The sequence below is a fragment of the Nuphar pumila genome, chromosome 10 (assembly GCF_984573655.1).
Source record: "Nuphar pumila chromosome 10, dmNupPumi1.hap1.1, whole genome shotgun sequence".
Taxonomy (NCBI): Eukaryota; Viridiplantae; Streptophyta; class Magnoliopsida; order Nymphaeales; family Nymphaeaceae; genus Nuphar; species Nuphar pumila.
In genome coordinates this window covers 4,454,966-4,469,479 of record NC_143258.1, presented here as the reverse complement: position 1 = coordinate 4,469,479, position 14,514 = coordinate 4,454,966, and positions in this window count along the sequence as shown.

Here is a 14,514-nt window from a genome sequence, read left to right as displayed (position 1 = left end):
TCAGCATCTTAGTTGGAAATCTTCTCCATGTCTTTTGCATCAAAAAGTGATGGCAATGTACTTTAGCACCTTTGCTTTGCTTCTGCAAAACAAGAAAGTTGTTATGTTTGTAATCACATTGGTGTCTCTAATAAGATCTATGAGTTTCCCACAAGCCAATGTAGATAAGGATGGCAGTGGACTTGGGGAAAACTGAGCTCCGCCCCGGTTCTCCGCCCCTGTTCTCCGCCCAGTTTGAACCAGGGATGAATGCCATGAAACGGGGATGGAGGTTAAAATCAAAACCCAGGTGGGATGGAGGCGGGGATGGACTTAAGCTTTTCCCCGCCTCACTCCATCCCTATCTCCAATCTCCGCCTTGCCCCCATCTTCCATCCTTCTTTAGAGATGGCAGTGGACCGAGGAGAAACGGAGCTGCGCCCATTTGAACCAGAGATGGAGGACATGAAACATGGATGGAGGTTAAATCAAGACTCGTGTGGGGATAGAGGGCAGGATTTTGAGACGGAACGGGGTGAAGACTTTGTCCCCCGACCTTGCCTCGATACACTACAATAACAACAACAACAACTACTACGCCTTCATCCCAAAACTATTGGGGCTCGCCTCAATACACTGCCATCCCTAAATGATGGAGGACATGAAACATGGATGGAGGTTAAATCAAGACTCATGTGGGGATAGAGGGCAGGATTTTGAGAGGGGGTGAAGACTTTGTCCCCCGACCTCGCCTCGATACACTACAATAACAACAACAACTACTACGCCTTCATCCGAAAACTATTGGGGCTCGCCTCGATACACTGCCATCCCTAAATGTGGATCCTTCCAATCACTTCCCTCAAACAAAGAATAATTTATAGAAAACTGTTTTAAGTTATTTTCTCTTTACAAAACACTGATTGGCATTTCACTTGTTACATTTTGGCTGTGTACTTTTATAATTTATATTTCAAAATAAATAAATAAAATGGCATCCATGAATTGTTTTGTAAGAAAAAACAAAAAATGATCATTTTTTTAAACTTTATGCAGCATATGAAATGCATTAAAAATAACACATTAATTTCTGTTTTGTGAAATTAGCTAATTTCGTGCGATTCATAAAGCAATTGAATTTCAACCCAAACGGCAAATTCCTCGAAATAATATTCGTTAGCTTGGTGAAGAAAGTTTTTTAATATATTTCATGTTTTTTTTTATAGTAAAAACTTGTAATAAAAAGAAAAGAAAGTTAAGGCCCAACCTTTTGCCTTTAATTTAAAAAAAATGAGTCTCATACGAGCCACAACTTTCCTGGAAATAATCAAATAATGTCTTTAGATTAAACTCTTACGTCTTGAGAAACGTAATTCTTTAATTTTTCATATTGCTCTGGGAGTTAATAAAATACTTATTTATTCGAATAGAAAAGCCAAGGTATTTTAGATATTTGAAGGTATTATTGTCATTTGACTCAATTTAATTGAGAATGAAAAATCGTAAGAGTAGTTCGTTATTGTCCACAAGGGCTCCACTCATGTACCACTGGTGGTATCCCATATGGTAAGCTAGGTCCTGTGTCAAGCTGATGGCTCAGGATCGAATCCCTCTATCAATAGGGGCGGCTTTAGTTCCGGTAAGTGTCTGCCTAACCCTAGCTTGCCTTTTAAAAAAAAGAAAAAAGGGTTTCATCTCATGAACTTCAACAACAAGACATGAGTTGGGGTCCACTCAAACCACGTGAGATCATTCTTCTTTGTGTGTCGCTAATGTGTTTGGTAGTTCCCTAGTATATAATGTGGATAATGGCTGATTTTTAATTATCTAAATCATGTTTTGCAAATCAGACGTGTTTTATTTGTCAAAGATAAGCTATTGGCTGATGGTTATTGATAAAATAGTAATAATTATATGAGCTTTGTAATCCATGAAGATTTACAGTCATTCAGTTTTTAAACCTAAAAAAATACGGACAGGGGGAAAACGGCCCCCGCCCCACCTCGCCCCGTTTGGGCAGAAGGTGGAGAACATAAAACATGAATAGAGGTTAAAATCAAAACCCATGCGAGGATGGACTTACACTTTCTCCCACACCCACCCCGTCTTCATCCTGATCCCCACCTTGCCCCGCCTCGTCCCCAATCTTTCTTTAGGGATGACAATGGACCGAAGAGAAACAGAGCCTCACCCCGCCTCGTCTCGTTTGGACCTGATGAAAGATATGAAATGGTGATGAAGGCAAGGATGGAGGTTAAAATTCAAACCCCTGCAGTGATAGAGGACAAGATTTTGAGTAGGGGTGGCAAAATCTAACACGACCCGCCAACCCGCTTCTTAGCCGGGTTCGGGTTTGGCTTAAACGGGTTTGTGTCATAAATGAGTCGACCTGCCTAACCCGTTTATTAAACAGGTCGGGTTCGTGTTAGGGGTATGCCAACCCGACTGACCCATTTAATAAACGGGTTAGGCGGGCCGGTCAACCCGTTTACCCGAACTTGGCTTGCCAACCCGTTTACCCGACCCACCCATTTACCTGCTTACCCAAATTGACCCGCCAACCCATTTACCCGAACCCGACCCACCAACCCACCAACCTGCCTGTTTACCCGATCCAACCCATCTATTAAACGGGTTAACCGTGTCGTGTCGGGTTGTGTTTGCCACAGTCAACCCGTTTAATAAACAGGTCGAGTTCGTGTTGAGGTATGCTGACCCACCAACCATGCCACCCCTAATTTTGAGATGGGGTAGGAGTGAAGATCTTGTCTCCGGCCTCAGCCTCCGTCCACTGCCATCCCTATCCAAAAATTGATTATATTATCTAAAACATGTAGATCATCTGAAAGGTCATATTAGAAAAAACAATTCATATCAAAACCGTCCAATCCCTCCTAGTGAATCATTCACCCCACCCACAGGTATATATACATTTTCACATGTGACTTTTTCACATATCAGCTATTGAATTCAGGCTTAATTTTCAAACTCACACCATGCACCAGACGTTACATTTTTTTTTTCATGATGTCACCCTGACTAGAGTTGCAAACGGATCAGCTATTGTTGGCTATCTGGTTTGAGTCTATTTTCATATATGGATCCTTCAACTAAAATCTGAATGTGCATTCGGATTGGATTCAGCACTGTTTAATCATATTACTTTCGGATTCAGATAAACATTTTAAGGCAAATCTGAAATTAATTTGAACAGAAAACCCATCTGATTGCACTTTTTATTACACGTAAAATAGCATGTTTTTTGGTTCTTTTTTTTTTTTTAGTTCATACATTACTATTTACCACAAGTATTTTGGATTCTTACCTCTTTGTATCTGATTCAGATTCGAATATACTTTTTACACTTTGGATTCAGATTTTGATCTGACAAGATTCAACCCAAACCTGATATATTTGCACCCTTACCGGTAGGGCTTGCAAACGAACCAAACAGGCCATGTTCGGGCTCAGCTCGTACTTGAATGTCATGAGCTGAACACAAGATGGCTTGTGTAAAAACTTTTCATGTTATTTATACATAGAATATATATTTTTATATATTATACTTAAATATATATTATACTAGCTTATATTATATATATTTTTATTTATCTTTCTTTTTTTGTAAATTTTTGAAGCTCAAAACATTAATTTTTTCATGGATGCGATCTATTTACTTGATTTTACAGGGACCAGCTCTTGAAGTGTTGGATTCCGATGCATCTATAGGTTTTTATAAGGTTCGAAAAATCAACGGTCCAAAATTTTTATAAATTTTTTAAGCTTCCAAACATCTTTTTTTTTATCCAAAACACATGATCCAGGTGTGGAATCTTATTAAATTGACCATGCCCAACACATTTATAGGGTCAAAAGCACCCTAGAAGCCCAAAAAAAAACCTTCAAGCACCTACTCACTACTCTAATTTTATATATTATACTCTATATATATTTATATACGTGGGCTCTCTCGAGCCTAATGCTGTGTTCGGGCTTGACTCATTTAAGTTAAACGAGTTGCTCGTGGTTCAGCTAGCCATCTATGCCAACTTATTACAAACGGGTTCGTGACGAGCCAAACTGAGCTAAGTCACCAGCTGCTCGGTTTGTTAGACAGCCTGGGTCCGAGCTCACGGTCTAGAGAGAGAGAGGGGGGGTCCTACCGCACAGTGGGGCCCACGCGAGCCTCGCCATAATGGCCAGCGGGTCCCGCGAGTCGAAGGGGACCGGCACACGCGTGGGTCCCGCGAGGTGGCGAGGGAGTCCCAGCCCAGTCCGGGTCTCACGGCGGAGGAGGCGCGGTCGATAGGGACTCGACGAGAGCTCGCTAGGTGTCAGAAATCTGTGCCGTCTCCATCGCCGCGGGCCCCGCAACCCCAGCCTTTCCTTAATTTCCTTCTCCTTTTTATTTATTTATCTTTTTTTTAACTTAGCTGGGGCCCACACGGAAGCCTGGAAGGTCGCAAGACGACAACTGCCTCGAATAATTTCGGGATCAACGTCCTCTCCATATATTTGTTTGTTAAAAAAGGGTAATTTTTTTTCTTTAAAAAAAAATAAAACGCATAATTTTAAAAAAGAACCCTATTTTTTTCAATTTTTTTGCAGAAATATAACTATGTTTTGTCACCGTTGATGAATAATAGTCATTAAATCTTTTACCAAAACCTCAAGGCTCAAACATCACATAAAATAAATTATTAATCACCTTTTTTTATATCTCCCTTTAAAGTTTGATCTCACTTTTGAATGTATAAATTCCACTGGCATAGAGGTGATGAAGATTATCTAACCCTTAATATATTTTAAATATATATTTTTCTGATTATTGGAGAAAAAACAACTTCCTTATCCAATAAAACAACATAATTAGGGATGCAACTGGATCCAAATTGGGTCAGAATAACCAAAAAGCAGAATTTTGTCATATGGATCCATTTTGTTTGCACTAGGGATGGCAGTGGACCGTGGCAGGAGCGGAGGACAAGGTTTCCACTCTCGCCCTGTCTCAAAATCTTGCCCTCCTCTGCCTCCATCCCACAAGGGTTTTGATTTCAACCTCCCCCGGCTCCATCTCTGTTTCATGTCCTCGACCCTTGGTTTAAATGGGGTGAGGTGGGGTGGGACCCTGTTTTTTTCTCGGTCCACTGTCATCCCTAAAGAAGGATCGAGGATGGGGCGGGGCAGGGTGGGCCATGACGAGGTTTGAAAATGAGGACGAGGTGGGGGCGGAGAAAAGTATAAGTTCAACTCCGCCTCCATCCCCATTTCATGTCCTCCATCTCCGGTTCAAATGAAACGAGGCGGGATGGGGTCCCATTTTCCTCTGATCCATTGTCATCCCTACTTATAATTGAGTCCCCTCTGCCTACTTGGTGACATCCACAAGTTATCTCTACCAGACAAGTCAAGAATATAGTTAGCAAAACTCTATTTAAAATTCATAGTTTTAAATAAAACTTTGAAAATGAAAAAAAAAATCAAACTCTACATTTAAAAAAAAAACATTTTTTTAAAGAAATATTTAGAATATAAAATTCCATATTGAAAAAGATACTTTTCAAAAAAACTCAATTATGGATAGTATTGAACCCTATCTTGGGTTTGAATGCAATGATTTTTGAATCTGAATATGATAGTTCATGTACCATAAACTTGTAAAAAAAAATCTATATTTTTAATCAAATATATGTTTTCTATTGAATAAACATAGGGATGGTAGTGGACTGGGAGGAAACAGGACCCCACCTCGCCTTGCTCCGTTTGAACAGGAGATGGAAGACATGAAATGGGTTGGAGGCAGGGATGAAGATTAAAATCAAAACCCGTGCGCGTTGAAGACGGGGACGAACTTATGCTTTTCCTCGCCCCGCTCTTTCTTTAGGGATGACAATGAACCCAGAAGAAACGGAGCACCCTCCACCTCGCCGAGATAAAGAACATGAAACCGGGATGGAGGGCAGGATTTTGAGAGAAGGCGGGGTAGAAACCTTGTTCCCAAACCCCGCCCCAATCCACTACCATCCCTAAATAAACAATGATAAACACATCTAACTGTTTTAGATTGATCATAAAATGATTAAAACTGTAATTTTTTGAGGCAAGCTAATCTTCATCCTTATCATAAACACATCCCAAAACAATTTTTATTTAACAATATCTAGAACTTATGTGTCTTTTTTATTATCACAAATCCCATCCACACGTGCCATGTAAGCATAGGGCCTTCCCTATTCCTTTCTGTTTTTTAAAATCAATATATTTTCAACATTCCCACTGACATTTTAGCTTAATTTAAAAATGCAGCAGTATGCTCCATATATTCGTAATGGACCCAAATTTTGTTAGGTAGATTACAAAATAAACTTTTTTTGATGAATTCGTAGTGCACTATTAAACTGTCTTCTACAAGTACAAAGATGTTACTATTTTACCATCCAACATTAAAATACATTAATGGCCTTCTAACCTCTCTTTAGCAAGCTTATGAATCAAGAGGATTTTGATTTGATATCTTTATCTCCCAATTGTTTCCTTCGTAGCTTTTAAATCATCTTTAAAAATAAAGATTTTTTTACTAAGGATGGCAGTGGATTGGTGAAAACGGGTCTCCACCGGGCTTCTCCCTATTTGGATCGGGGATGAAGGACATGAAACCGGGATGGAGGTGGGGATGAAAGTTAAAATCAAAACCCGTGCGGGGATGAAGGCAGGGAAAGACCTATACTTTTAACAGCCTCGGTCCATCCCGATGCTTGCCTTACCCCACCGAACCCCATCCCCAATCATTCTTTAGAGATGACAATGGACCGAAATGAAATGGGGCCCCACCCCCACCTCGCCCCATTTAGACCAGGGATGAGAGCCATAAAACAGGAATGAAAGCGGGAATGTAGGTTAAAATCAAAACCCTTGCAAAGATAGAGGCAGGGATGGAGGGCAAAAGTTTGAGACAGGGCGGGGGTGAAAACCTTGTCCCCTACTCTGCCTTCGGTCCACTTCCAACCCTACTATCTACTAAAATTTTAATCAAATCTTTAATCGTCTTCCAATGGTTGATAGTATACTAAAATTTTATGATAAAAATATTTATAATTTTTACATCAAATCAATTCGAAACAAAGTTTGTTTTAATAATAAATAAGTAACGATAACGTATAATTATTCATATAAATCATAAAACACCTAAAACTATGATTTTTGGATGGTCCTAATGGTCACATAAGGAGAAGGGCAGGAAATTCCCCTTTCTAATCAAATTAAATTTAGAGAAATGTGTTTTTTAGTTAACCATAGCATAAATTTAGGTATGCTTTTAACAATATCCGAAACTTAAGGTGTGTTTTCGGAATGTTAACTTTAATGATTAGCGTGTTTTTAGATAACGAAGCATAAATTTAGTCAGGCTTTTAACAATATCCGAAACTTAGGTGTGTTTTTTGAAAAGTTCGCTTTAATGATTAATCGTGTTATTCAAGACGGACTTTACTAACCGCTGCGTTGATAATCGGTTTATTTAAAACTGATTTTAGCGTTTTTTTACGTAATTTTTGTTATGAAGCGTAAAGTTGAGAATGCGATAGTGAAACTTTAATAGGTTTGTTGAGATGGATCTTTATATTGGGGAAAATATCGCTTGACATAGAAGTTCAATTCCGAAAATCAAGTCTGCATGCCGTTTTTATCCAATATAGAAATGCAAACGGGTCTCAGCTCCGATCCACTTTCCACCCATTTTTATCTGACAACCAATCAATCAAAATCCGAATCTGATTAGTCGGATTGGGTAAGGAAAGCTGAATCTGATTAATAATCAAAATTGATTTGAGTTAAATATTTTATGCTTGAATCTATTGAATATTCATTTTTGATGGATATCTGAATCCAATTACATGTATTTAATCAAAGTAATAGTCTTTCGCCATACAAATCTGAATATGACTCCGATTAGCCCATAACCAATTAGCCGTAGGGATGGAAGTGGACCTTGGGGAAAATGGGGTCCTTCCCCGCCTCACTCCGTTTGGACCGGGGACGAAGGACATGAAATGGGGATGGAGGTTAAAATCAAAACCCGTGCAAGGATGGAGGCGGGGATGGACTTATGCTTTCCCCCGTCCTGACCCATCCCGATCCCTGCCTTGCCTTGCCTTGCCCCACCCCATCCCCAATCCTTTCTTTAGGGATGACAATCGACCTAGAGAAAACGGGGCCCTGCTTCGCCCTGTTTTGACCGGGGACGGAGGACATGAAACGGGGATGGAGGTTAAAATTAAAACCCGTGCAGGGATAGAGGGAAGGATTTTGTGACGGGGCGTGGGTGTAGACCTTGTCCCCCACCCCTGCCCTGGTCCATTGCCATCCCTAATTAGCCGAATTGGATATTGGCTACATCTGACCCGAACCCGGACTCTTCACATCCCTAGCTATAGATATAGTGACAAATGTTAAAAATGGCAAAATCTTATTTTTCAAAAAGTCACAAGAAATTGAATTTTTTTCATAAATCTCACATTTTTTGGCAAAATCTTAGCAATAAAAAAGTAAATTAAAAATGTAAAAAATATTTTTAAAATAAAATATTAATAAAAATTATTTAAAAATAAAAATACACAGTTTTTTCAAGATAAATAGCCATTTAAAGCATAAATATTGCATTTAAATCATGGAATTTATGTTTTTTCATACATCTCACGATATCTTGAAAATCTCGTGAGAAATTGCCGTTTTAAACTTTCAGGCAATTTCTGGCAAGATTTTCATAAATCTTGCGATATTTGTCACTATGGCTATAGCCACTGAGTATGTTTGCTTAGCACCTCACTCACCATTGATTATTATTTACTTTTTATGTTTCATGAATTATGCAAGTTATTTGAATCACCATAAACTTTGCAAAGAGCCAATGTCTTTTAAGCGATGTATATATGACATTAAAAGTTGTGTGACAAATGCTGCAATATTTTTAAAATTATGGAGAAAATATTATGGTATTTCGTCAACAGATTAAAACATAAAAAATACCATGGTATTTTGAAAATATCATGATAGTTTTGTTCTATGAAAGTATTTTGAGTATATTATGATATTTGCATTTTTATTGACTACATCTCAGGAAAAACACATGACAAATAACATGATAAGTATAAAATTATACAAAAGATATTGTGGTATTAATTATGTCAATAGATTAAAACAATCAGAACATCATGTCTATTTCTTCAATGGCCTGCCCTCATATATATATATATATATATATATATATATATATATATATATATATATATATATATATATATATATATATAGAGAGAGAGAGAGAGAGAGAGAGAGAGGCCTACCACTTTCCTTTTCACGTTTGGGACACTAAAACAATGACACATGCAAACATATTTTTTCTTTTTAATGATATTTTAATTGCAAATATATTTTATACAATAAATCATTGATAGTTTTTTAAGTAAAAAAAATTTAATCTGGACGTATTCATGTGTTTTCTGCATTCAAAATAGTCTCAAGCTCTTTTGGATTTTGCACCCTTCCCTCCTTCCAGACATGGAACTTGGTTATGGATCGGGAAATGTGAACCCAGTTGGAGCAGTGCATTCGGGTCTGGTCTACAATGCACCTGAATGAAAGGGATTATGTGGACATGTGCCATTTAGGCTTCTACAAGAGCAAGCTTCTCATAATCAGAGGAAACAACAACTCCCACACAAGAAGAGTTACTCCTCGTGGAACAGCTTGGGGTGTCAACTACCCTTCCATTTCTATGGATTTTGCATCCTTCCCTCCTTTCAGTGCAAGTTTCCCTCGAACTGCGCCCAAGTTGTTTCGTCTTTTTTGTTTTTTGAGGCGGCACGTCTGTTAAAAGATAACGCAGGTGTCCTAAGATGAGCTCAACCAGAACAGAAATCTCGTGTTAAACAAAAGGGTAAAAGCTCATTTGATTATGATTTCCAGTACGAATACGAACCATAAAAGTGTGGCCTATTGATCCTTTAGACCTTCGGAATTTGAAGATAGAGGTGTTAGAAAAGTTACCACAGGGTTGACTAGCTTGTGGCAGCCATGTTCGTAATGACATTGCTTTCGATGTCGGCTCTTTGTATCATTGTGAAGCAGAATTCACCAAGTGTTGGATTGTTCACCCACCAATAGGGAATGTGAGCTGAGTTTAGACAGTCGTGAGACAAGTTGGTTTTACCCTACTAATGATCGCGCCGTGATAGTAATCCAACTTAGTACGAGAGGAACCGTTGGTTCATACAATTGGCAATTGCTCTTGGTGTTTGGTTGAGCTAGCCTTTCAGGTTAGCTTGGTTAAGGTCAGTCTAAGTGTACGTGTCCAGTTTGGATCTATATTTAGGTTTGGGTCTGTGTTGTTGGTTGCAAACAACAAGAAACCAACCAACACAGACCCAAACCAAATTTGTATCTTTCCTTTGCAGTCGCTTTCTTTATTACCACTTGCTCTACTGCCTCCTACAATCGTTTCCAGGCATTCGGGTCGGTCTGGATCGTACCGGTTCAGATCAGTCTGGATCCTATTTATTGAACTTGGCCAGGCATTCAGGCGATCAAATCGAACCACGTTTGTTCATTTTATTTTTTCACACAAACCCTCCTCATCTTCCAAGGTTAGTTATTTAAAAAAAAGGAGGGAATTCAATTTGATTGTGCGGCCAGGGGTTCACCAAATAACCAAGTTAATCAATCCAAGTCTTAACATTTGGCCAAAGGAGAAAAGAGAAAAAAGTACAGATGGTAGTGGACTTGGGGGGTTACGGAGCCCGCCCCGCCTCGCCCTGTTTGGACCGGGTATGAAAGACATGAAACGGAGATGGAGGTTAAAATCAAAACCCATACGGGGATGGACTTACGCTTTTCCCCGTCCTATCCCGATCCCCGCCTTGCCCCATCCCCAATCCTTCTTTAGGGATGACAATGTATCTAGGGAAAACAGGGTCCTGCCCCGCCTCGCCTCATTTGGACTGAAAATGGAGAAGGGATGGAGGTTAAAATTAAAAACGTGCGGGAATGAAAGTGGAGATGGAGGACATGATTTTGATACTGGGCAGGATTGGAGACCTTGTCCCCTGCCCCTGCCACTGCCATCCCTAAAAAAAAAGGGACAAAATTTAAAACCCCTTTTTACCAAATATCTCTATACATTATAAGGCACGGATATTGGCTTTTTTGGTACAACTCTTAATGGGACTCAAAACTTATACATAAGATAAGGTATGCTCCAACGATAAATTAAAATGTTGGGAAAGTTTTCTTGGAGACGTAGCCACCTTTTTCTGAGAGGAGATGTGGTAATCACTTGATATGACATACTTTCCCATCGGTAGAAGAGCCACGGGGAACCACTTTACAAAATATTCATTCCATATCAAACACCTAAAATTGTTGTGCATGTAGTGATTTTTCTTTGTATTGGAAAGTGGTAGTTGCAGCCCATTCACTTAACCATGCCTCGCGGGAATGGCAATGGAATTGATGCAAGGCATCTGGTTAATTACTAAGCCGATTAAGTTTGCTAGGAATTTAACTGGAAAATGTGGTGAGATGCATGTGTTGCTAAAACAAAATGGGGCTGATACATGACTCAATCTGTTTCTCAGCTACATCCGGCAAGTTTGAATGTGGCACCCCACCTCTAACAATTTGGAAAATTTGGTTTTTTTTTTTTAACTTTGAAATACAGTGAGTCTTTTTGAACATTTTGAAATAATCCTTAAACTCGAGCGCATCACAGATATAGAATCAAACCATTTACAATACACATCAAAACTCATTTAATTTATTTCACAAATAAAACTCAGAGCTACACATTAAAACTCATTTCATTTATTTCATGAATAAAATTCAGAGTTACAAAAACAACCAAAACTATATAAAAAGATTTCAATTCAGTCCATCCCAAAATCGAAGTTCTCGTACTATGACTATCTTTCACCTATGTGCATGGATTTGAAAAATATAAATTATTAAGAGTGAGACACATCATGTCTAAACACAATTTTGCAGACCTTTACTAGGTCTTTGGAACATCAATCACATGATTTTAAAAATATAATAAGTTACATACCTACTTATGTAACCATGAATCATCCTACAATAATTTAAAATACAATACGTATATTTTTATGTGTATGCCATAACACACAAGTCATGGATTTTATGTGTGTTCTATACAAACTCTACACATGTTTTTTTTGCATAGATCATAGCATACAATGCATGCATACCACAATGCGTACATATCAAACAACTATTGTGTATGAATAGTCTGTGTATACTCTTACTCACAATCATCCAGGCATGCATTTGTTTGTAGCGTATGAATGCTGACAAACACGTGCATTTATGGAAGTAAGATGAGCTCAGATCTCATCATGTGTATAGTATTGTGATTGTTGTAACTGCGAGGCAAATCTCACATAACCGGGTCCTGAACCAAATATGAGTTGATTAAGTTATGTGAAGTATGGGCTTTCGATGTTATAAAGTGATTGCAATCAAGGTTGTTAATTGCGATGAGGCGAAGCGAGGCGTTGAGCATGTTATGAAGCGAGGTGTAAGCCACGAGTCGTTGAAGCGTAAGCTTCATGATCAAAATAATAAAATATATAATATTAATAAAATATATAATATTAATAAAATAATATAAATTTTAAATAAGAACTACTAATAAACGACAATATAAAATAAATACTACTTCCTTATAATTAACTTGTGTTATTCATTTTCTTATATGCATGCACATGTAAACCATAATTAAGTTAGACTCATAGTGCAAGATAAAACAAGTTATATATAGAATCATGAAATCATATTGAATCCATGTGGGGCCATCTCCAAATCGACCTGTTCTAGAAATACCTTCTATGCACAAAATTTTTGTTGTAATAATAAAATTCAAATGCACAATTAATATAAAAAAATTTGTGCATTTGAACTCATGCATAATAAAATTAATTTTTTTTACAAAATCACGCTCAATACAGGACTATTCTTAAGTTTTCTAAAAATTTTCATAAGAGTATTCTTAAAACATACTCTTATAAGGCATTATAAGGCAGTCAAACATTTAATGCACTAGTCCCTGCCTGCCATCAATAGAGAGGCAAAATAGAGAATCAGATAGGGGCGTCCCCTGCCTGCCCATAAACAAAAGTGTGGGAGGGACATCGTCCCTACCAACCATCAATAGAGAGGCGTCAGGGGTGTCCCCTGCCTGCCCAGAAACCAAAAGGGTGGCAGAGGCATTGCCCTTGCCTGTCGAAAACAGAGAGGCGACATGGGGCGAGTCCCTGCATGTCATCAATAGAGAGGCAGTATGGGCGTCCCCTGCCTGCCCAGAAACCAAAAGGGTGGTAGGGGCATCACCGCTACCTGTCGAAAATAGAGAGGCGGTAGGGGGCGAGTTCTTGCCTACCATCAATAGAGAGGCGGCAGAGGCGTCCCCTGCCTGCCCAAAAACAAAAGGGTGGCAAAGGTATTGCTACTGCTTGTCGGAAACAGAGAGGCGGTAGGGGGCGAGTCCCTGCCTGCCATCAATAGAGAGAGGTGGCAGGGGCGTCCCTTGCCTGCCCAGAAACCAAAGGGGTGGCAGGAGCATTGCCCCTGCTTGACATAAATAGAGAGGCAATATGGGGCAAGTCCCTGCCTGCCATCAATAGAGAGGCGACAGGGGCATCCCCTGCCTGTACAGAAACAAAAGGGTGGCAGGGCCATCGCCCCTGCCTGTCGAAAGCAGAGAGGCGGCAGGGACGTCGCCTCTGCCTGCCAGGATCCCAAAGGTGGCAGGGGGCAAGCCCCTGCCTACCGAAAACAGAAAGGGAGAGAGAGGTGGAAGGCACGACAAGGGGAGCGCTGACCTCCTGCCCCCCCCCCCCCCGACGTATGCAGTGAGAGAGAGGGGAGGCACGACAAGGGGCCGTCGGCCTCCCTGGCGAACACAGAAGAAAGAGGGGAGAATGAGAAGAAGAAGACAGAGGTAGAGAGGGTGCGTACCTTCGAGGTCATCGACGATAGCAACGACGGTGTTGATCAAAACACGAGAGAGGAGGAAGCGTCAGCTCCCCTGAGAGGCGTCAGACGCGAGGTCATCGACGGTGGGAGCGAGAGACAAGGAGAGGAGAGGAGGAGGGAGGCGCAGGTTGAGAAAGCCCTCCCTCCCCTCTATGATTTTTAAAGAGGGTTGGGGGAGGCATGAAAAGGAAAACCCCAAGGGGGTTTCCTTACTTGCATAGGAGAAATAAGGGAATGCGAGAGGGTGGGAGGGGGGGGGGGGAATAAAGGTTTAAAAGAAACCCTTGCCCCCCCCCCCTCCGTGTTTTTTATTTTCGTGGGATTTACAACAACATGATGTGTACGCCTTAGAAGTGAAGCGCGCCTCAATGCAAGGCATGCGCTTCACCCATGTGAAGCATGCACTTCGAGTCTGCAAACGCCTCACTACAACGCTTTGTCTCTGAGGCGTACGCTTCAGGTACTGAGGTGTTTGCCTCTCACAACACTGAT